Consider the following 24,856-nt stretch of genomic DNA (forward strand, 5'->3'; position numbering starts at 1 on the left):
TAGGACATGTAAAGTCAAGTGCAACTAAGGATATTCCAGTATATATAATAAATGTGGGAAATTGTACCAATTAATTAAAATAATCCTCTTTACAATGTGTTAAAGCATTTCAGAGGCATTGTTCAGTAAGATAAGGTTTCTCTTTTTTACCTGAGGGGTTAAGGCCTTTATTGTTACGGTGGAACATTGGGTATCATAATTCATAGCTTACATGGTTGGAAAAAACCTATGCTTATGAGCTGGTGTGACCTCTTGTGTAATGCCAGCCAGTGAACTTCACCTGAATGTCACCGAAGTAACCACTCCATCAATCCCATAACTGACATTTGAGATGCAACATATCTTTCTGAAAGATTTTCACTTCTACTTAAAGACTCCAAGCATCACCAAATTCACATTCTGTAGGTAAAATGTTCCAGTCATTAATTAGCTGCAGTATTAAAATTTCACCTCCATTGTACAATGCATTTACATAGCATTAGCTTCCAGAAACTGTATTTAATTATGCCTGTTTTGAACAAGCTACAGCAATGTGTCTGGTGGAGCAGCTACATACTAATAGAGGAATAGTGATACATAGGGACACATTGAAAAATCAGCAGTTTCAGGTTAGAAAATCCAAACCCGGGCTTGAAAGGCAAGGGGACAGGAACCCAGCATTTATCTCCAGTAAACTGCTAATCTTTTTTGTTGTCTCCTTTCCTTTCAAATCACAACGAAGGTCAGTTTTTAAAAGAAAAACAGAACCATGGCCCTTCTGAAAGTGGGCAGGGTGTTCTGGTGTCAGCAGGTTCTGTAAGATGATAGCAAAGATATTAGGGACTGAAGCTCTTAAAGCAGGTCCTGGGCTTGGCACCACAGGCCTACCTTTTAAACTTCTCAGGCACAGAGCAGTGACTAATATAGCCCACAGCTGCATCTGCAGGCCCATTCCTCAACTCTTTATACTAAAGTCTGAAGAAATATGCTTATATTCACTTGGGGTTTACTGCTTGGAACTTGATCTTGAAGGCACATAGATTCTTTTCTCTAAAGAACTAAACAGCTAAAGGATTTAAAATGTGATAGAGGAGTAGTAGCCTGTGGTCACCATTTACTTACTAATACCCTAGAGTTCTAACCCAAGAAATGAGATATTTGGTTTATTCCCTGCAGCCTCATGCATATTCAGTCTCACATCTCCCATTCCCAGGAGAATACCCTTAACCACCGGATTAAAGGGATGGGAACAAACCTCTCATCCATTGAAGCTGTTCACCCCATTTGAAAGAATCCAAGACCAATTTAAATAGAGAACAGGAGGAAGTGAGAGCATGGCTCTGTCTTCTGCTTAGGACTTCAGGGAGAAGACATGGATATCCTTCTAAAGCATACAGTAACTGTCCCTCAGATATTCTGATTTGTATATAGTTATCATTAATCCTAAGTGTGGACACAAAGCCAGTATTCCCACATTGATCTTATTAATAATGCCTAGACATGTAACTGCTATTTATTTTTGGTTTGATACTCTCTCCACTGCCCATCCACTCGCAGTTGTCATCTTTACTAACCCACAACAGAAGGAGCAGATGTTTACTTATTCACCAGGACGAACTACTGCTGTTTCCTGTAAACTGCCCTCCAGAAAACAATCCCCCAACCTGAAATGTAACCTGTGTTCTTTCTCACTCGAGACCTGACCTTGAATTCAACAGTTCTGTTGAACAAATGAGGCCACCTCACCAAGGCGTCTGGATCGGTCTGTGCCATTAACCCGTGTCCATCATAATTGACCATCAACAAATCCTTGCTGCATGGCATTTAATCATCCACTTGGTCTCTCACAAATCACTGGTACATTCAGTAGCTTTGTAATATTCTGTGTATCATGACTAGAAATACTCCAATGAGATGACAATCCACAAATCTCTTCAGACTGTGTGGACCAAACATGTTTTGGCTTCTCCTAATTTCTGTTTAATCCTTGTAAGGATCAAGTCGTGTGCTTTATGGACTGCTATTGCAGACATCCCATTGCCTTTTTCACCAAAGCTTGTGTTGCATCAAAATGTAGTTTGTCAAGATTTGTTACCCATCTGGGTGCAATTCTCAGTCTTTCTCCCTGATAGGGACAAGTTATTACCTAACTGCAACAATCTTCGTAACACATCTCTGACATTCTGTTTTGGAATATAGTTTATTATCAAGCAGAGGTGATTTCCAGTAAAATTACTATCACAGTATCCCTGTACGGAAGTCTCTCTGTAGAATCAAGACATCACCATGTGGATTAGCTTAAAATGTAGACCACAGCATTTGAGACAAGGACACATCTTGAAATGTTTGAAATGCCATAGAAAAAGATGAGGTCAGGGAGAAGTTGTGGCTGCACGGATCTTCTTCACCCCTGTGAATAGATGCAAGTCCTCAAGCTACAGCAGTGCATGTAATTTACCAAGCTCTACTAGTACACTCAGCTCTCCCTTTTTCTCAATTAACCTTGAAAAGCTGAGAGATCCTTCCCTGCTGATTTCTGGATTGCCCCTTAAAACTCCTGCTCTTTGTTGACAGTTACAAAACTACAGTTGCAGTCAGAAAATTAACTCTGCTGTAGTTTCTCTCTAATCAGATATTTACAGTATTCTTTTCCTAGCTACACATAATCCAATGTGCTCTAGTTTACTTAATTTCTCCACCCAAGTTGCCTAGTTTATGGAGTACAGACAGGAAGCTTGTTATGTTTTAGCAGCACCTTTATCCATGCTGCTGCGGATTACCCATGTCTAGGGCTCCTTTTCACTGCTTTTTCTGTATATCTTGGTTAATTTCAGTTGCTGCTTTCCTTCTGGCCTTGCCAAACAATCTGTACAAAGTTTTGTAGGTTGACATCAGGCTTGTGTCTAGCAGTTCCCCACTCTCTCGTTTCCTGATCTACTTTGCCTTAATGCTCCCTTTTTTTTTTAATTTTTTTTTTTTTTTTTTAGTGCCATTGGTGCTTTCATAGATGTGTAGCAAAGGGGGAGGGGGAAAATTAAAGGTTGAATAATAGTCAAAATTTCACTGACAGATCAGTGTTGTGCGCAGTGTTCGGAAGTGCCAGCACACGGACACGCCGTGCGGTGCACGCCGATGCCCGCTGGCTGAGGGGGAAGATCACGGCTCTATCCCTTCCTTCCTGGGGAAGCGCACTTTGTTGAAAGGTTTCTAACTCGTGTCAGAAAGATGGAAGCAATCCTTTAACTGTTTTTGTTTGTTTGTTTGTTTTTCCCCCGCGACGAGGTGCTTGTCGTGCCCGCTGCCGGCTGCTCCCTCTCTCTCCCGGGCTGCCCGCAGCGGCCCCGCACGGCGCGGCTGGAGGGGCGGGTGGCGGCGGGAAAGGGGCGGCAGAGCCCGCGGCCCTTCCCATCCTCGCCCCATCGCCGGGGGTGTCCCCGCCGCTCCCGCAGCTCTGCGGCAGTGCGGGGCCGGGGCAGCCGGGGCGCCGCGCCGAGGGCCGCCCCGCGCAGGGGCGCTCGGGGCAGCAGGGGCGCTCGGGGCAGCAGGGGCACGCGCTGCCGCTGCCGGGCCCCCCCGCGCAGCCCCCGGGACGCTCCTCGCGCCGCCGCCCGCGCCCGGCAGCGCGCGGGGCCCCGGCGCGGGGCGGGGGGAGGCGCGCGCGCGGGCGGGTGCCGAGCGCGGGGATTGGCTGGCGGCGGCGGCGGCGCGTGCGGCCGGGGCCGGCGGGGCTGCAGCCGGAGCGCGGCGGGCGCGCGGGCGGCTCCGGGGCGCGCGCTCCCTCCCTCCCTCCCTCCCTCCCTCCGCCTCAGCCCGCCCTGCGCGGCGGCGGCTCCTCCGCGCCGCTCCGCGGGCTGTGCGAGGCTGCTGCTGCTGCTCCCGCTGCTCCGCTCCTCGGGGGAGGGACGGGACGGGAAGGGAGAGGAAAGGAGAGCAGAGCAGAGGGGAGGAAGGGGCAGGGGTGTCCCTCGCCAGTGAAGGAATCCGCACCGGCGCTAAGTTACCTCCCAGAGACGGTGTGAGGCTCTCGGGCTGCTCAACCTGCCGCTGCTGCTGCTGGTAAATGCTCTTCACTTCTTACTTGCCTACATGCCCAGGGCTCTCCGGGCGGCTTCTCCTTCGGCAGCAGCGCCCAAAGCTGCAGCGTTTCTGTCTCCGTCGCTTCGCTTTCCGCCTTCCCCCCATCCCCGCTTTTCTGTCATTGCATCACTAGAGTTGTCAACTTACGATACGTGTCTTCAAACCAGGCAGTAAGTGTTTTGTTTCCCGCAGCCGTTTAATTCAGCAGTTGGAGAGGTCATTAGTTGCGCGAGTTCCAGGGAAGGAGGAATCTCTGCGCCTCTGCAATAAGTGCTGCCGCCGCGGCTTTTCTGCCCCTTAATTCTCATCCTTGATCGCTGGTATTTCTTGTATTTTCACGGTGTTTTAATGTTGCCTTTGCTCTTTAAGGTGCGCTTTTCTTTGCCTTCCCCCCCCACCCCCCCCCTTCTCTTTTTGCTCTTTCCTTCGGGATTGAGGTCCCTTTTTTTTTCTTTTCTTTTTCCCGTTTTTGCCAAAAGTGTTGAAGGGTATCGCTGACTGAGAAACTGTTTTCCACAGTGCGTCTTGATGAGGAACCAGCAGAAATAAAAGAAGGGAGGCATTTGTATTCTGAAAGGGAATTAAATCAAAACAAAACAATAAAAATGCTGCTTTGCATCATTGCTGCAGATTTGCAGGAAGCAGCAAAGGACGATTATATTATGTTGTTTGCAAAGATGATAAATATAGAAGCACTTCAGTGTTTCACCTATAGCCCTGCGATTGAGCTGTTTCGAAATTGCACTTATTAATACATTCATAGCGGTGGAGGCAGAGGCTGCTGGCATGTATCGCATGTTACTGAGACAATGTACCTAGGGCTGCTAACACCAGACCAGGTCCCCGTTAGACCTTACTTGGAGTGGCAGTTTGACCAGATAGTATTTTGTTCCTTACATCCCCCCAAACTGAAATTTACATAAGATGGCTTAATGGATGCAAATTGGGCTCTTTACTCTTCATCTCTGACCCAGACTCCTATTTTAACACTTCTTGTTAGGATGCTTATAAATGCTAGTGTCAACATTTATCTGTAGCAATTTCAGATTATTCATACTACTGTTGACTTACTATGTGCTTTGTATGCTTTTTCTTTTTTTCTTACTTCCATACTTAAGTCTTCTGTCCTTTGTAAAGGCTCAAAATGTAATGGCATGTATTGTCTGTGTGTGTATGTGTGTACATAAATATTTATATATTTACATCTGTAATGTTTGTCATGTACTTGTTTAAATTTACCAAACCTTGTATTATCTGGTGAAAACATCTTTGAAATGCAGGAACACAGAATTAAAAGAGGACCTTGTTTGTAACATTTAGTTGTATTGCTGAAAGATTACATAAGATCCAAGGAATTAAAAATGCAGGCATCCTAAAGAAGTAGCCTAAGTAAAGTCTAGAAGTAGTAGTATTGTAGCAATGTACTAAGGCTTGACTGAGGCTGTACAGAATGCAAGCTGTCAGTAAGTGTGTCTAGTTTTCTCATATTCTCATGGAACACTTTATGGAATGCTATTTAAAATCTCGTGTTATGCAGAGTTAATGAAAAAGTAATGTCACCTGTTAATCCAGTTACCTTATGCAAGCTTAGTGTAGTTACCTGTGGTTGTACAGCCTCAAAGTTTTTCTTCAAACTTCAGTAGAATTCAGAGAGGTATGATTTTCTTTTCAAGACATTTGTATTATCATCCAAATTATACTGAATTGAGGAAGTGGTGAATCTCCACCATCTAGAACAATGACAGGTATTTTTCTAAGGGGCTTATGTAGGTGCTAGGTAAAGTGGATTTTTACAGGGGTCTGACAAAGACAGGTGGCATCTCTTCCATTGTCGAGATTTAAAATACATGCAATGTATTTGGGCATCTTTTTCCTATGTATTGGCAAGCCAGTAACCAGGTTGGCAATTAATTTAGCTTGGCCCATATGCTGAGGTTTTTAGTCACTGGGTAATAAATAAATAAATAAATATAAAATACACTGATATAGGTTGTGTGGCATTCAAAAAGCCAACTGTGAGGTCTGAGCTTTAATTCATTTCAAGAGGAGAACTTTAACTGTGGTTTCTTATTGTGCGTGCACAGTCTAAGAACTCACAGAAAGTATTTTTTTTTTCTCCAAGTGTTAACACACCCTCAGCATATTTTTTTTAAGGCTTTGACCCTGATAATGTGTTTGAATTTTTATTCTGCTCATTTTGAGACATTTCCTACTAAGATAGATAGTCCTTATAAAGAAAACAATAATCTTCAAAATCTGTATGTTCTTATTTTTTATGTGGATAATGAAAACAAAATGATTGTGTTTTTGTGCTGTTAGATTTCAACTGTTTATGTAGCTTGAGGAAAATTAACACATGGACATCACTAGTGATGTTTTTCTCTAGTTAAATGGAACTGGTTTAATTTTTAATATTTCATACTAAAAGTTGAAGAGCTGCATGAAGAAATAGAAGAGGCACTTTTTCTTGTTAGGTCACAGAGATTAACAGTGATAGGAGCTTTGATTTGAAGGGCTAGTAGTTGAATTTCTTTGCCTTCTTAAATAATACTTTTCTTTCTGGGAAAACCAACAATATGTATATAAATTTGTTATATGCTGTGTTCATGGCTTTGGCTTTTTCCTGTCAAGTACTGTCCTTTTTGTTTCTGCAGTCAAGAAAATTTCTTGTGAACAGTATGACTGTTACAGTAAGTAATGGTGTAGGCTGTATTAGTGATCTTGGGCTTAAAATTATTTAGAACAACACAGAAAAGGGAAAATATTTGTTCAGTTCAGTCAAGGTCAATGTCTAGACTTTCTTGTCTGAGAGGTCAAACTAAACTGAAGGTCATTTTAGATGGAGACAAAGCTCAAGCCACTCTTAGACCACTCAAGTAAATATATGATGTTTTAAAAGCTGTTCTGTGTTTGTTTGCAGTTTGTTGTGAATTTAACCCCTCATTTCTTAATGCTTTTGGCAAAAGATGCACATAGGGTCAGCATCATTGAAGTCCGTGCTTAAATACAAGACCAGAAAATTATTGGACTGATCCTTTAAATAATACTCCTTTGTTTAAACAGTTCTTAAAAGTTTGCCCTCCCCCACCCTGGATCTGTAACAGGAAATACAACTCTAGAATATAAATTAAATTAATTTCTACCAAACTGATTGATCGGAGATGTTTTAGTCCTGACTCGTTTTTTTTTTAGAAGGTTAATGTTTAGTGGAAATGGCAATTTTTTTCCAGTCTTTTTTATTCTTTGTGCTTTTCTTATAATTTCACAAGGTCTTTGTGAAGAAGAATAGTTTTATATAATGCTTACGGCACTACAATAGAAATTATAGTTTTGCTGATACTAAACATACGCAGAACTGGTCTGTACTTTCTGACCTGCAGTGTCACAATGTCTTCATGCCAACTGGTAGCCACTCATCTCTCTAATTTTTTGCTGCACAAAACAGCTCCTGTACAGTATACTTCTAGTTTATGTAGGAGCTAAAGTATGAAATGACTCTGGCTGCATCATACTGTTCCAACCACCAAATTTATGTAATGGTCATCTCTGTAGCCTCACAGAGTCCCTTGTTCTGATCTTTACTCAGAGTTGCTTAGTTGGGTGGCCACAGCAATGTGTAAAAAATTGTCTCACAATATTTGGTCTGTACTGGGATCTCATAATGCTGTTGAGATTCATATACACTGTTTTTAATCCACCTTGCTGACTAACTCATGATCAGATAGGCTTTTTGGGTAAGCAAGAAGCATGCTGAGCTTAGTTACTCTGCATTTCTTATTATATTTTTAAACAGTTTTTAATTATTTTTTTTTATTGATTAACATCCAGTGCCAAATAGTAATAAATTGTCTACTCTCATGTCTGTTGCTGAACATTAATAACCTAGTACTCATCCAAGTAGAGACACAAGATTTTTAGCAGCAAGCTGCATGACATTGAGTTATGAACTTCTGGTTAGCTGAGTAGATTGCAAGTGACTGTGTGTTGCATTCAACTGCTGTGCAGCAGTGTTAGGGTCCAGACACATTCCAGGGTAATAGCTAAGGAAATGAGTGAGCCTAAGTCACACTTCTTTCTTTATCTGAGGAGCAGGTTTTTTAGAATATGCATTTTATTGTCTGGTTAATGGAAAACAAAGTCCTCTGAGGTAGGGGGGTTTGGCTTGGCATTTTGTTATTTATTTTTTTGTTTTGTTTGTGTTTGCTTGGGTTTGTTGTTTTTTTTAAAGTATACTTCCAGCCAAGTAATAGGGGGGAAATTAAGGGCAGGATACCATCCTTTTCCACCCTTTTTGTTTTTGGATAGTTGAGTGTTCTTAAGGGACTTCTTTGGTATATAAATGCGTACATTTAGCCAAATCATTAACCGTAACCCTTCAGAAGTACAAATGTATCTTTAAAATTTTATAAAATATGAATAGCTGCTGTTGAAGAATTTTCATGCTAGTTTGGGTCGTGCCATAGCTACCTTTGTGTCTTTAGTAAAAGACTTCAGATGGTCTCAGTTCTTCAGCTGTACCTGTTGTTTCTCAGGCCAGGGGGACAAGGCGAGCAGGGTGTGCAGTATGTCCCCCAGGCTGTCCCTGTGCTGAAGCTGTGCTGCAGCCTAGGTGTGCAGGAACAGCAGGCACCTCTGTGCTGATGGGCTCTTTGGGGGAAGCAGTATAAGTGATGGGAACAAAACTGTCCTCTCTTGCTTTTCCTTGTTCATGCAAGGCTTTTTTGGGCATAGTGATATCGGGTAGTGTGAACTTTCTGAAGCACAGCCTGAGAGACCCAGAGAAGCTTCCAGTGCAGATATGAGTCTGCCTGATTTTAGCTTAGCAACTTAAGATAGAGAATAATCTTTTTTACATCAGTGTGCATGTGTACAAGAGCAAACAGAGCCTGTCTCCCTGTAATTCTGTGGTTAGCTATGTAAGAATCTAGATAGCTCTTGGCAAGTTTTATGTGTGCTCCCTTAACTCGGAACACAAAAATCTATTCTTTTGAATTATTCCTTTTTAGAGGAAAAAAATGAGAAAGTTCAGTCAAGTGACTTCTCTTAAACCAATGAAGTTAGGAATGTTGGTTCTGTTGTGCTTTTGAATGGCTCTGTACAGTGCCACATGTAAACTATATTGTGGAAAATTTAAGTTTAAAGAAGTGTGGATGAATGTATGTAAGTGGAAACTATACACATTCTGTTCAGAAGCTGATGTGTAAACACACTCAAAGCAGCAAAATATAAAAAGTCCTATTAAATGTAATCAATAGATTTTTCCAGAGCCCTTTGCAAGTATAGGTTGCCTAGTGGTTTTTCTAATCCCCCTTTAAAACACAGCTGTCTACAGGGAAATAAGTTGAGGGAAATAGTGAGCTCCAACATTATATCACATACTAGAAAACATGGTAAGCACCTTTTTCAACAGCATCATCTAGAGGTTGAGTATTTAGAAAGGCAGAATATTTAGTGTTGAAATGTAACAGTGACACTAGAGACAAGATTTTTTTTTTTTTTTTTTTTCCTTGAAAATAAAGTTTGGTTTGCTTGCTACACTTTGCCAATGCTACAGGAAATACTGTGTTGGAATCAGATACTGGGGGAAAAATGAGGCATTGGGTTTGCACCAATTGAAATAAAGTAGCAAAAGTGCATAGTCTAAAAGCCACATTCTCTAGGGAGCAATGTTACATATTTCCTACTTGCAGCATTAAATGAGATTTCCGAAACAAATTAAAATAAGTTATATGCAGTGTAATAGAGTTAATGAATATTTTAAAAATAAGATTTCATTAAATATGTCCATCAGTGCGTGCTGTTCGGCTAGTTCTGCTGCCATGGTGCAGATACCAACGTTCACCATTAAAGAAGAATTAGGCATTTAAAGAAAATAACTTGTCATCTTAGTTCATATTTACATAGATTACAGGTTTGGATGTGCATGCATGCAGGTTCTTGGTGCATTTGGTTTTGAGAAGTCATGGGCCTTCAGAGGTTGGCAGGAGTATATTCTGCAACACTGAACTTTCTCTTAAGGCATGTTTTTGTGTCGAGGCATTTCTTCTAAGTTTTTGCTACTTAGTTTTGACACAGAGAAAATGTTTATATCCTGGTCTGTGGTTTCGGAGAGAGTGAGGTGGTATAATAGTTTTGCATGGGAGCATACAAATGTGAACATCCAAAAAAAAAACCAACCTAATCCCAAAGAAGGGTAGGGAAGTAGTTTTCTCTTCCACTTCGACATAGCTTACTGGGTTGGAAAATCAAAAAGATTATTAATTAATCACACAGAAAAATAATTGTTTTGGCAGACTCCTTTCAATCATGGGGAAGTTTTAGACAAATCTTAGTTTACAGAAGAATATTTGAATTAATTGAAACTTGATAGTTGTAACTATAGCTGCTAGTAAACGCTGTACTGACAGTGGATTGTAATTTATTAATCTCATAACAGTTTGATGTACCAGAGTGTTAATATTTCATGTGTACAATTACCTAAAACACAACCGGGTTTATGTAAATATCGGTGTGACACACAAAGGTTTGGTAACAATGAAGACACAGAAAATTTCCGTGGTGAATAGCTCTGTCTCTGTTCTGGAGACATGTGGCCTAAATATCAGCTAAAGAACACTGGCAAACGGTGTTGAGGGAAACTGTAAATGTGCGGATCACTATTGGAAGTGAAGCAACAGGGAACAGATTTTTAAGGAAACTTGACTGTTTAGAGATGAGTGAGTGCCTATAGGATGATCAGAACTTCCCATAAGCTTTATTCACTTTAAGATCAAATCTTCATGTCCCTCTGGACTTTATCCTGCATCTCTAGCTGCATGAAACCCTTGAGAAGAAAATCTGCATCTAGATATTTCAGTTAAGGCACCTGAAATAAATGTGTGTGTTTGGGGGTTAAGTGTTTTCAGGAAAGATTTATGAGGAGTAGACTGTCAGGTAGATTATTAATAATGTAAAAAGCAAGATATAGTAATAAAGATTTGTATATAGCCTTCAAAAAAAAAAAAAACAAACAAAAAAACCAACCAAAACAACTAAGCAGTTTTTTGTTTTGTTTTCCTTGAGAAGTGAGCTAGCTTTAGTTGTCTCCCTGCAACTACCAAAATAATCTCCTTTTCCCTTTCTCTCCAGCTGCTTGCTCTAGGCACAGAGCAGTCTAAGTCTCTTAGTGCAGTGCTAAATTAGGAGGTCACAGCTTCATTAGCCAGTACTGAAGTACATGATACTCCAGTGCAAATCTTAGCTGACACCAATGGCCCTGGCTACAGAATAGAGAGCAAGTTGTGTGACTCTGATTTCCATCTTTCCTACCTGTTAAGGGATGCTGATGGAAATCTTGAACGTTGTCAACTTCTTTCTTCTTTGGAATCTACTTGAGGTTTAGAGATGACATGAGAGTGCAGCTGCAAAGAGCATATATCTGCAGAAAATCATGTCAGTGGTCAGAAGTGCCTAAGTGGCTCACTGTGCAGCAGAACTTGCTCTAGAATTTTTCTGGAGTCACAATTATCAGTACCAACCAAAGACACACCTATTTCAGTAAGCCTTCTAAAACAGGCATTCTGGAAGGTGGAAGTGTCTTCAAGGTACTTTGTGACTGTTTCATCATTGCAGAGCAATGGAGAGAAATAGCCTTTTTGATACCAGGACGTTGATAACCAAAATGCCTTCCAGTGGTAACTGAGTTTATTGTCACAGAAACAGTGGATCACTGTCATGTCTCTCTTCTTCCTGCTGCTTTAGCATCATTCCATAGCAATCTGTTTCCTCCTGCAGCAGGTACTTGGCTACAAACAGCAGTCTTTTTCCCTCCGGGGCATGAAGAGGGGGGAGAATAATGCAGAAAAAAAAAAACAAAACAACTTGAATTGACTTGAATATTGCTTCACCTGCCTTGAGGCATGTCTCTTCTCTTTCAAAAGTGTATTCATGGCCTTTGGCTCCCCGACTGCATCAGTGTTACTAGAGTGAGCACCTATGACACCTCAAGCCCTGTGTTCTGCCTCAGCAGTGGAGGGAAGGCCTGGCTGCTTCGCCTGGAATTGTGCTCCTTGTATTACCAGTGAGCATTACTAACTAATGAGTTGAATGAGAGACCTTTCCCTTTGCTTTCATAAGCAGCTGTCACTGCTGGAGAGAAGTGGCGAGAGGTGAGAAGAACCTGTGGTTTGTCTGAGAGGTATTTGTTCTTTTATTGAAGCTCTAATTACCTTACTGAAACTCTTCTTCTATCTCTGCAGCAATCCCAAGGGCCTGCAAAAGTTCCTCTAGTTCAGCTGGCATCCTGTACCAGCTCCCTCCAGGCTTAAACTGCCTTTCTATTTCTTCCTTTAAAGGAGCAGTAATGACTTCCTTGTGTTTCTCAAACAATCCAAAATATAAGGCTTTAATAGATTGCTCTTTTACAGAGCAGCTTACGCATTTCCTCAGTGCCTGTCCCTGTTTGCCTGTAATCTTCATTGACTGCAAGTACTGGAGTTTATACATCTTCTGTAGATCTTGAACTTGCATGTGTTGCAAGATTAAGATTTATAGTTGCACCCCGATTAGTTTCAGGTCAGCTGCTGGCTGTCCTTTCCTCTTTGCACAAGGGTACTGGGATAGGGAGGGCTGTGTCATCCTGTTTGCCTCAGCAGTCTTCTTGAGGAAAGTCAGCATTTGGACCCTGTTGGTGCTCCCAGTGGTCATTCCCTTCTTCCCTGGTGATTCCATGCAAAGGGGCAACCACAATACTTTTTTATTGCCTTGCTCTTATGGAAAACAAACAGTATGAGATGTGGGGTTTGGATCTTTTGAGAAGCTCCTATGGTTGCTGCTTTGTACTACCTTTGTTTGCCGAAGCTTTTCCATGCAGCCAGTATATCAAAGTGTCTCTGATAGTGAAAAATTCCTTGGCCCCTAGAACCAAGTGTTAGGAGTCAGATTGGGTTAGTCCTTGTAAGGCTGAAATGTGGCAGGTATTCCAAAGAAACTGTCCTTGTGAATTGTTGAGAGGGAGTATCTTTAAATTTGCAGCATAGCAAAAATTAGATACAGTGACAATTAAGCCTGATTTACCTATGTTTGAATACTAGGGTACTGTGAATAGTCATTATTGTCCTGCTGTTGTTCATCAGGCTGTGTGTGAGAAGGGATCACCTGCTTAAGGCAAGCTCTGCTGGAACACATTTTTCCCACTGTTGTCCATTTGCAGATTGATTTAATTGATGCATTTGAAAGGACACTGAAAAGAAGGTTAGATGTCACTTTGATTTTGCTAATTAAATGCTGTTTAGTACTTAGTAGGCCATAATATTTGTATAGCAGAACCTGTCATTTATGGCTAGCAAGTTTTATTTTCAAAATAAGCAGCAACAAGCATATATATGAGCTTGAATTTGTGGCAGTTGAAGTCAATGTACACTTCACAATGGTTACAGTGACTTTTGATCAAACCTTGGTTATACATGCAACTTTTTTAACTGAGTGGGAAGGCTAGCTTTCTTTTTTGTAAGTGTTCTTCTTTAAAGAAAAAAAAGATTGGTCCTTGAACCACACATCATACGAAAAATTGCCAACGTTAAAGAAAAAATATTCAATGCTTGGTTTAAGATTGCTCTCCATTCATGCAGTGCAAACAGAAGTAAAACAGGGATTCTCTTGATAGTTCAAGAGCAGCTGTGTGTTACTCTGTGTCTTACCTTGTTTGCAAAGAAAAATATTGGCAGGTATGGTGAGCTGGAAGGACTGTGGCTGGTGTACTCTTTCCTGGGTCCAGATGATGAGCTCGCAAAAATGTGGATTAAAATCTTCCTTGCTGTCTTCCTTCACACTTCACTTATCTACTCTAAACTTAACTCTGGCACAGCTGGATTTTAAGCTCCGTGACCAAAGGTTATTTGACTTGGTTCAGTCAGTTCATGAACATTTTGGGAGTATAATTCCCTAGATTTATTCCAAACAGGTTTGTCTGTGTCAGAAGTCATGGTAGTCATCACTGTATATTTAAAAATCTTTATGTGTCAGGTGGCTGGGGGGTGAATTTATCACATTGATGCCATGACCCTAAAATGAATCTCTCTGGTTAGATAGAGTTAATTTTTCTCCTTTTCACCTTCTTACCAACCTCTTCCCTTGCCTGCACCCCTCAGCCATGACATCGATGGGGAAGATGTTATAGGTGTATTTTAATGTTTGTGCTTGACTAATTATCTTATTGCCAGAAGTTGCATAAATAATTTGTGCCACTTTTCCTATTGTGTATGAAATCTTATTTGTGTCTATTACCAGTAGATTATATCTAAAAGCTGAGTGTTATAAATGAATGTTCATTTCCACTTTGATTACTTTGGACGTTCATAGAGCTGCTATTCATCTTCCCTACTTAGTTATTCAACCTATCTGTTTGTTCACATAGTAAATCTGTAACAGCTTTTTGTATTATGGAAAACAATATTTCCTTTAGTAGGGAAGCAATGGTGCAGGATAAACTAATGCACTGAAAAATAGGTTTATTCTCCACTTAGAAAAAGGGCTGTTGCAGTCCTGCAGATAAGGGTCTGGGTCTGCTGCTTCTGAACAGCAGACAAAAATCTGCCCATGCAGCTTACAAACTATTCTTTCCTTCCACACCTACCATAGTGGATTTATTTGGGAACTAGATTTACTGCCTGAAATATACCCTTTTTGTGGAAAGATCCATGTCTTTAGGCTTACTAATTGTGCACCTTTTGCTGTTGTGGTTTATTTCTTTATTTTTTAATTGCAAATTTTCCAATTAGGAAGTGCTTTGGAAGATGGTAACAGTTGGATGAGGTTCCAGTAGTGTGGGATGGAAAGAAAAATTAATCCAATTTTTAATTTCCAATAAACAACTTTGGTTTAGAGGCTGTCTTCTCCTGTTGTGATTCATCTGAACATGGACAAGAGCCTTTGAAATCACAAAAACAACTATATTATATCTGAAAAATAAGGTAGCTAGGTGGTCTGTTCACTGATTAATTTTAGTACATTGTGGAACAATTTCCTCTTTCAATTACTGAGGCTACAGCACAGTAATTGCCCAGTTTAGCGCTTCTCTTTAAAATTCTAAAAGATTGAAATCCTTTGGTGAGCAGGGCAGATGTACCTCACAGGTGGCCATGACTGTCAGTGTAGAAGCACGTGTGCTTCACCTAAATGAAAACTGGGTGGCAGCACTCAAATCCTCCTGTTAGCTTCTTTCTCATTTCCTTTCCATGTTTGAAAATTATAAAATAGTTTGTATCTGTGTTGACTAAAAGCCAGAATTCGGGAGTACTAGAGCTGAGCTCCCCTTACTCCTGGGATACACTTGGCAAAGACTATTTCAGTCTAGTCATATGACTTAATCCATTATTCCTGTGGATAGTGGAATACAGTGGCTTATAGTGGAATACAGTGTCTCAGTGGGAAACGTTTTTTTTGGGAAAGCTGAGTAAGTTAGTTATACTTTGAAGCTACCTGTTTTGTTTTTTAATTATTTAGATGTCTCTAAGTCTATTGTATATGAGTTACTCAAGATTTTGCAAGATGATTTTGCAGTTTCACTGTTAGACAGACTTCTTCCCCCCACCCCCATTTTGGTGTGTGTTGCAGTTCAAGCTCCCTTCCTCTTCTCTCTCGAGTGCTGTGACTTGTAACGGCAGAGACATTACATCTGCATACAAAACACAGCCACAAAGGAACTCTTAACCTGGCTCCACAATTCCTAACTACCAGATCAACAACCTCTGAGTTCTGCTTATCTTAGTTGTGATGTCCACGAGACTTCTCCTTCTCAGACCATCTATACTTTCTGCTTTCCCACCTGCTAGCAGGAATTCCAGCCCAGAAAGATTATTTGTTCTTCTCCACAGTTGCCACTGTGTGTCACTTTTTGTACCCTTTGCACAACCCTGCTTTCACTTATGACTTCCTTAAAGCTTGTATCATTTTCACCAAGAGAGACTGAGGTTAGAAATTAAAGAAAACAAATAAAACCGAAACCCCAAATCCCCCGCTAAGTGATAACATTAGTAAAGCAGTGGAAGGGTTTTATCTGCAGAGGCTGTGAAATCCTGACAGTTACTGATATTACAGTACAGACTGGACAAACATCCATTTAGGATGATAGCATTACCATTGATACTGTCTTGCAGTTAGGGATCAGATTAGGTGACTTTGCAGTGGGCATCCCTCCCAACTGTATTTTTCTACAATGTACTGAACTAGATTTTTTTAATAGAAATATGAACATATATCCACCAGTAACCCTCCAACTTGTCTTCCAAGTATGTTTCTTGGCAATTTAATGTATTTTTCAAGTTACTGAACTGGAATTCTGAATTTTGACAACTGAAAACTTGGATAATTAGAGAATAGTAAAAATGGAAGAAAATGTAAAGAAAGTGAAAGTGTACTTATTTGGTAAGCAGACTTGACATGAAAGAACTTAAAGCACAGGAAAGTAGATCATGCTTTAGATCATACAGAAATATTGTGAGGAGAAGACAATAGGAGCAAAGTATTCATGGTAGTCCCTGGAATGCAGATCAAATAGAGTAAGATGAAGGATTTAAGCTATAATAGCTTTGTGCAGGAATGCCTTGCCTTTCTCCTTGTTTCCCTGTATTTCATCAGTACAGATCTTTTTAAAAGTGGAAGTAGGTGCCTTCTGTGACTTCCACTGTATCATTACTACAGAATGGCTAATTGAACTCTGAATACCACAGACGTATCCCCAGATGCCCTAGATACTATTGAGGCTTTCCTAGAAAACAAGATGGTTCAGGAAAAAAGGTCCATTCATCCGATGTGGCATAACCTTCCTGCCTCCTTTTGTAATATAAATTACAGTGGAATTAGTGAGTAAAATATTGAATATTGTCTCTTTTAATGGTATTCTTTGAAATTAATGGTAATGATTCCCCAGTTTGGGGACCACAGTAGTGGCTTTCTAGTGACTAATAACTTCAGTCAGTAATGTAATAGATTTTTGCAACATGATAATGAAAAAAATTCTAATGAAGGTCAAATATCAAATGGCTACTGGATCGTTAGTTTTAAAAATCTGACAAACTTAGCAGTAATTTTTTCAGGTTTTGTTAAGTAGCCTCTTCCCCGCTAATGACAGAGCTGTGATCATAACAGATATTCCAGTGAAATTTCTGGTAGAACAGACCTAGTCTATTAGGCTGTCAAGGAAGAGAACTGATGCTGCTTAGCTTCATGCATGATGTCAAAGCCCAGCTTAGTTTTCAGACAATTTTAGGTGAGATGACATCGTTGAGCCTGACAGTTAAAGCATGACTGGGTGAAAGCTGGTTTTGCTGTTATTCTTTCCTGATTGAATAACCATCACAGATAGCCCAATGGTGAACATGTTGTTGTGGAGCTGCTGAAGGCTTTCCACTCTGTGCCTTTACTGTAGGTGACAAAATCAGTGCTGAGTGATGCAAGAATGACAAAAGTTTGGTTTTCTAAGTTTGTGGGGTTTGTTTGTAGTGATAGTTTTGTTGATTTGGGTTAGTTGAGGTTTTCTGTGTTAAGCAGGTAGAGGAATTTTTTTTTGCGCGGGCATTGGAAGGAATCTGTCTTGTCTTCGAGTATCTTGTAAACATGCTTCTAAATTGTGGCTAAAATCAAATGTGTTTGCTTCTTGTAGAATGTTTTCTTCTCATTTTCATTTGCAAATCATTCATTCATTTGTCATCAGCCAGTGATATTTCTATAGTAGCTGCCTACAAGGTAGGTTTTTTTGTACAGCATGCTGATTCGTATTATGACCTACTTATGTCATTCATCTGTGAAGCATTAGACAAATGTGATTATTGCGCTGAGTGATAGAAAGTAAACACAGAATAAAAGTTTAAAAAATGGTCTCAAATCTTTGAGTATTGAAAAAAAATTATGCAACTAGCTTTTCTGTGAATCCATAGTTTAACGTGAGGGTAATACTGCAAAAGTATATTTCAAGTTTAGACTTGGCAGACAATCTCACATAAAATCCTTGCTGATCAGAATCTATTTTGGAGAAAAAACAACACCATGTAGGCTTTTATTTTGTTCCTGTGTTGACATAAATTTGTTAAACTTTTGGAAGGATATGGATGTATTTATATGGTTTCCTTCAGAAAACTAAGTGTGAGCAGTTAAATTTCTGATTACTAGTGCCATGAAGACGGAAGAGAAAGTTTGAAACAAATTACTGTTTAGAGGGGGTATTTAATTACAGAATTATTATTAATTTAAATATTTCCTGTAATGTCTTTTGAGATTTTTCAAACCAAAATGTTGTTTCCCAGTTTAAAAACTGTATGTGAAAACTGGAAAGGAATCCAGATACCGATATTTTAAAAACCCCTTAATCTTCATCATATTCTAAAAGGCTTCTAATGGAAAATTCCTTTTCCATTCAGTATATTGGAGAAGGGGGGTTACATATTATTTCAAAATTTAAAAACAAAGCACATTGTAGCACACATTACAATATTTGATTGTACTACACATGCATAATATTGTTTTAATATTATTTTTTGGATTATAAATAAAGCAAATTGTATCTGTGGAAAAACACATATCTGTGTGTACCTCCTTAAGGTGCATTTAACTGTGGTAACAAAAATAGGCGAATAAATACATTCAGTATGCAAGTCTTAAATTTACTATGTCAGAGAATTTAAAAAATACTTGTAAAGTTTATGTATTTATTTTCTCATTTTCTAATATGTTTGTCTCTTGATTTGCTTCTCAGTTACTCTTTCACAATATGTATTTTTGGGGCAAAACCTACCCTAACAGGTTTCTTGTGTCTTCAGTGTAGTGATTATTTTTGTTCAATGACTGTTAAATCCTTGGTTATGTTGTGGGAAAAATGTAATGAAGTTACATAGCACCTAGTTTGAGAAGGAATAGCAGTTGTGTTAATATGTTCAATGTGGTGCCTATGGAGATCTCAGAGGTATGTTAAGAAAATGTGTATATTGTTCAGCTTCTGCACTGAAGGTTACAAATTCATAGCTGATGCTCAGTGCATTTGGTTCTTGTGGCCCTGCAGAGTGGCAGGAATGCAGGTCAGGGGGTAGAGTCAATGGTCTTGCTGGCTCTGAATTTGTTAAGGTCCTATTCTCTGTTATTCTACTTGTTTGTAATGCAGAAAACTAAAGAACTTGTTTTACCTGTTGACCAGCTCACACTGCTTCCTAATGATCCAGGCATGTCAAAACCAGTGGCATAGCGTAGTGTCAGCATCGAGTACTTCCCTTCTGGTGGAGCAGCCTGGGCCAGGCATGGGTGTTGGCAGAACTGGCCAGCTCTGTGCAAGTGTGGGGTTTGCTTTACTTTGGTATCTGCTGCCTTTGTAACACATGCCCATTGTAAGAGAAACAGCTGCTGTGCTGCAGTTGGGGCTCTAGCCCTCTAATGGATCTATGATATGAAGTACAAAGTGAATGAATTATGCTGGTTTAGAAGGGCAGGAATTCTTACATTTGTTACCAGGGGAGTTGTTTTCTCCTCTCACTTGATGCAGTACTGCTGCCCATCATCATTTCATTGGTATAGTACCCTATGTAAGAAATTAAAGAGTGCATGCCTAATACTTGAGAACAGATTTTTCATTTTGTAGTATGTGACAAGCTGACAGAGGATGAGAAAATATGATGGCCTTTCTGCTTCAGGCATATCTGTCTGTCTAGGTGTGAGTGCCTTCTCTATAGCAGTAGCCAGTGCAGAAAATGTACATGTGATATTTAGATACACATGGATCTGCCTGTGCATCTCCAAATTAGATGTATAAAGTTGCATGGACAAACTTCTTAAACCAAAGTGTGTTGTCACAGGTCTTTCCTGAACAGTTTATGAACTTTCATACTTGATCTCAGTCTGCTGGCACTTTGAATTCTCAGCTTTTTCAAGCTGTATGAACTGGCAATCAAGGTTTATTCCATTATTCTCAGTGCCATATTATTTGGGAGCGGGCTTTTCATTTATTGTGTGTTTTTAGAAGTGAAATATCAAAGCCCAAATAGTTGTACCCTGACACCCTTCCACAGTGAAAAATGCAAGTTTCCTCTTAGCCATGATTTCTCTCAAAAAGGATGTGGTAAGTGTAGCAAGTACCAGGAATGGACTTAAAATCTAGTATCACCTGCAGCCAACTCTTAGGGCAGATGTGAAGAAAATGAGTTATTTCTTTATCCTGGCTGCTTGCAAGTGTCGTCTAAAATTTGCATAGTAAGCACATCAGAGGAGCTAGGTCATAAAAGGTGGATGGTTTATCACCTTGGGTAAAGGTGAAGGAGCTCAGAAACAAGAAGTTACAAGAAATACGAATTCTGTGTGTGATTCAGCCTGCGAGTTCTAAGGATTTCTTACATTCTTTCACAGTTCACAGGAAATATATTCTCAGAGAGACTGCATTTCATAATACTAACAAAAAAACCCAAAACCAAACCAAACCAAAAGCTATGATAGCTATATTGGATTTTTAAGTCAGCTTTGATTCCTGACCTGCTGAATAGAAATGACCAGCTTAATTTGGAGTCTTCGTGATGCTTAGCAAGTGATACTCAAGCACCTCGTGTCTAAATACATGGAAAACAGCTCTGCCTCAAACTTAAGGAAAATTTATTAAATCCAGTATTAACTAAGCCACTGCAAGATGGAGCATCCCTGTTCTTTGTGTATGTGTAGTGAAGGCCAGGTCTGCGTCCTTTTTTTAAGTTTTCTGTTGCTTTCTTCTAAGTTATTACTCTTCCATTTTTCTTGCAGTGCTACCAGTTTAACAGTTTTAACCAGTCTATTGGTTAAAAAGAATCAAGGCTGCATCTGGACTAGTTCTTGTCACCGTGCATCACTTTGGTAGCTAGGAATTGGGAATATTGTGTTAGAGTGTTGTTGTTTTGTTGTTTTTTTTTTCTCTGTGGAGATCCGTTAGTAACCCTCCATTTGGGATGTGCTGCTTTGGACTTTATCCACCAAGTTCACCATTACTTGGAGAGTATCTTTGCTTATGTGACTGGAATTCATACAGTATGAATGTCTTAGTGCTTTTTAAGTCACTTTATTACATAAGATAACATTTTATTTCTCTCTTCAATGGAAACACTTCATTCTCTTCAGTTCCTTAATAGCACATAGACACAAAGCAGATGAAAGCAGCACTCGCAATTCTGTTCCAGGCTGCATAGTCTATGCTCACACCATATACAATAAACAATTTTAGTGAAGTAGATATTAAGTCACAAATATAAAAATTATTTTATTCACAAAATGGAAAACAAACAAGTACTCATTTTTTGACCAAAGAGGATACATTTTGGTGCAGTCTCATGCATATTTTTAGAGAAACATGAGGAAAAAAAAACCCTCTATTTTGGAGTTCCTTCCCACTATTTATGAGACAAATGATTGAGACGCTAACATTTCATGGTCTCACTACACTCATTGCTGCAGAAGATTTGAAGGATTGCATCCCCATCTGGTCATTTAATGGGATCTTTTTTATGCTTTAACGGTTGGTTTAGATTCTACAACACATCACATCTCTGAGAGATCTTACCCAGCATTTTTGTGCTGACTGAGTCTGCCTTTACTAGAGATTTACAGCTGTGATTATATAACCAAGAGATAAAGGCAGATAGATGGAGATGAAAATGCTTTGCATTCTTTGGCTTTGATTTTGTTTGGTTGTTGGTGTTTTGTTTTTTCCTCCCAGATTTGAGTTGAATATAGAAACAAGAGAAAGACGTAGAACACAGACTTGAGAGAATAAAACAGTAAATTGCAGTTAGGAGCCATATATTAATCAGGGCTCTTGATAAAATGTATCACCTTTACTATATATATTCTTGTATGTGTCTATACATGCCTATGTGGGTAAGGCTTTCAATGCAGATGCCTTTGCTACAAACTCAATAATGACAGCTAAGAGTATTTTTCCTATGAAATGTAGCTTCTTCTGGGTGAAGATGGTAATGGTAAGTAGTTGTTTTCAGTGTAATTCAAACTTCATTAGCAAAATGCAAAGCTATCTTTTTTTGCCATCTTACTGGTTATTAAAGTAGGCTTTTATATGCAGCAGCATTAATTACAATTAACTGTAGCATTCTAATTTAGTTATTTAGAACTCTATTAAACAATTAATGGTAAGTTGAACTTTCAAGTGGATAAGAATGTCAATCTAAGCTGTAAGAGCTTAGTGGATGAGCATATTGTCTTAAATTGGCTTAGCTACATTGTTAAACGGTTGCTGTATACAGAGCACATAATGCTGTGATGATTGGATGCTGTTAGATGTATCACTTTTTTAGGTACCTGTCACGATATTGTAGCAAAAGTTTCTGAAGGTTTCAGTTACAAAAATTGTTTCAAGCAATATCTTTAACTGTTCACTGGAAGAATTCTAGATCAATTTGCAAAAACACGTCAGAGGATTTTACTTGTTACTTAAACTAGTTTTGCAGCTATGTTCATTTTTTGGCAACATCACTTTTCATTTGTGCTGGAAGAAAAATTATTTTAGACTTTGCTCGATAGCCTGATTCTCTTTCCATACACTTCTACTTACAGAGGATTTGCATGCATAACACAGTTTTCCATTTAACGTGCTTCAGATTATAGTACAAAATGGAAAAAGAAATCAGCAGGGCTGTTTAGAAATTCAAGTAAATACTTGTTTGTCCTGTGAGTTACTTTGAATTAATTTATTTTTTTTCATGCTGCTAAGTGCAATAAGGACACAATCCAATGATGAAGCCATCCGTTTTCTAAAATAAGAATGTTAGTACACACACTTCAAAATAAATGTATGTAGGGAGGATATTTTCTCTTTACTTTTGCATTAATGTGTGTGGGAAGGATATTTTGTCCTTACTTTTACATTACAACCAGATACACACATGCACAGAGACACATCTATTTATCTCCCTATATTTATAAATATAGGCTATTCCTTTCAAGGCATAGAAAGGAAGTGTATGTAGTGGGAGCAGTGTCAGGCAGAAATAGCATGACTGAAAAACAGCTGTTGCATCCTGGTTCCCGCACTTGCACCATGGAGGAATAATATGTTGCTTATCTCCAGACAGTAGTTGATTATTTTCTCCTACGCATTCCTTGGCTGTTAGTGGGCTCTTGGGCAAGATGAGGCAGGATCACAGCACCACATCTCTACTTAGCTCCGAGAGATGAAATAGTGCCCTTTGTAGTCTGGTGCTTCCCTGTCAGAGAGTCAGCAGTGGCCTACACAAGAGAGTAACTAATTCATGCTCTCTGACCTTCTGCATGTAAAACAAGCAATATTATAATCCTCATTTGCACTTTATTATTTACTGTAGTGATAAAATCGGAGGTCCACAGACAGGTTTGAAGTGCTGTTGTCGTGAGTCTTGCATAGGCAGGAACTGGTAGCAGTTACCAGGAGGATGAGGTTTCAGTGCTGATCGGACACACTCCTGAGGGGCTCCAGGGCTCAGGTGTGCTCCCTGCTGCCTTGCTGGCTGCCCCAGTGCCCTGCTGCATCCCCGTCCTCTCCGGCTGCACGGATTACCCTCCTGTTCCCTCGGATGCCCACAGGGCTCCTGCACAGCCACCTTCAGCCTCACATTTCCTGGATTACCCTGTGGAATATCGTGTACTAAGAAGTTAAGAGGTGTCTTACCTCCTGCCTCATTTCACAGACTGCCAGAACCTTGAGAGGGGATTATTTTGTGTTTAACCTGCTATCTTGAAATCACCCTTAACTCAGGTCAGGCAGAGGACAAAATGCTGTCTGAAAGTAGTCACAGCATCCAAACAGAACAGCACAAATGTTACTGAAAAGGGTGTGAGGCAAAATATAAGATTCTTAATAATTTTTTAATGAAATACATACAGAAAGTTCTCCCTCACCTTCCTACTATTAGCTGGCTTGGAGGTTTTCCTGGCAGTCTCTTATTTTGCATCCAGTATGTCTTAAGATACCTGTTGCAGAGAACATCTTGGTGAAGCATAACACTTAACTGCCTAGCTTCTTGTAAAGGTCTTGGCCTTAACAGACAAAACCATTTTCTTTCTCTCCAAAACTAACATTTCTTATACCAGAAAACAGTGCAGCTGTTCGTATGAATTAGTGGGTTTTGTTCACTTTCCAGATGATCCCTGTCTGTTACTCCGTGTTTGTTCCCTTTACTTACCTGGCTGTTGGTGACTCCTCCCTTCCCCTTTGGATGATTTGGGGTTTGTTTCCCAGCATGAACTAGTTTGGTTTGTTTTGGTTTTTTTTGTTGTTGTTGTTGTTGTGTTTTTGTTTGTTTGTTTTTGTGTGTGTGGGTTTTTTGTTGTTTTTTGTTTGTTTGTTTTGGTTTTTTTGTTTGTTTTGTTTTGGTTTTTTTCCTGAACTTAATATTTCTGTGTCTGTTCATCCTTAAACAAGCATAGTTGATAGAAATGTCAAAAGTGGGTGAGCACAGGTGAGTCATTATTGGCTCCAGATTGAGATAGCACCATGGTAATCACCATTTTGAGGGCACCAGGGGCTTGGAGCTATTGACCTCCTTCATCTTTCTTTCAGCAGTACAGAAACAAAGGATTTCAGAGGGGAGTCAGAAGCCTGAACCAATGAGTCTGAGTTAATTGCCATTTTAAATTATATCTTTTCAAATTTTCTTTTGAATCTGACCCTCCCTGGACTTCTTAAGCCACTATCCAGTGTGATTAGTGATGTTGAAGATCATCTTTATCATTGTATTTGAATTAATATTAGAAGCCTGTTTGAACAGATCACCCTGAGTGCTATTAAACACTGTTTCCAGTGGTCTGTCAAGACCACCTTCCATAAGCAAAT

At 39.7% G+C, this 24,856-nt stretch overlaps 1 protein-coding gene across 1 annotated transcript in view; it reads left to right on the forward strand.

The window, feature by feature from the left end:
• The first annotated feature begins 3,977 nt into the window (after positions 1 to 3,977).
• Positions 3,978 to 24,856, forward strand: part of TENM2 (teneurin transmembrane protein 2) — a 600,962-nt gene continuing 580,083 nt past the window's right edge. The window contains exon 1 of the mRNA XM_051631239.1: positions 3,978 to 4,035. The gene's annotated coding sequence lies outside the window, so the exon portion shown is untranslated. The remainder of the gene's footprint in view (positions 4,036 to 24,856) is intronic.

This window comes from Apus apus, chromosome 13, assembly GCF_020740795.1.
Source record: "Apus apus isolate bApuApu2 chromosome 13, bApuApu2.pri.cur, whole genome shotgun sequence".
NCBI lineage: Eukaryota > Metazoa > Chordata > Aves > Apodiformes > Apodidae > Apus > Apus apus.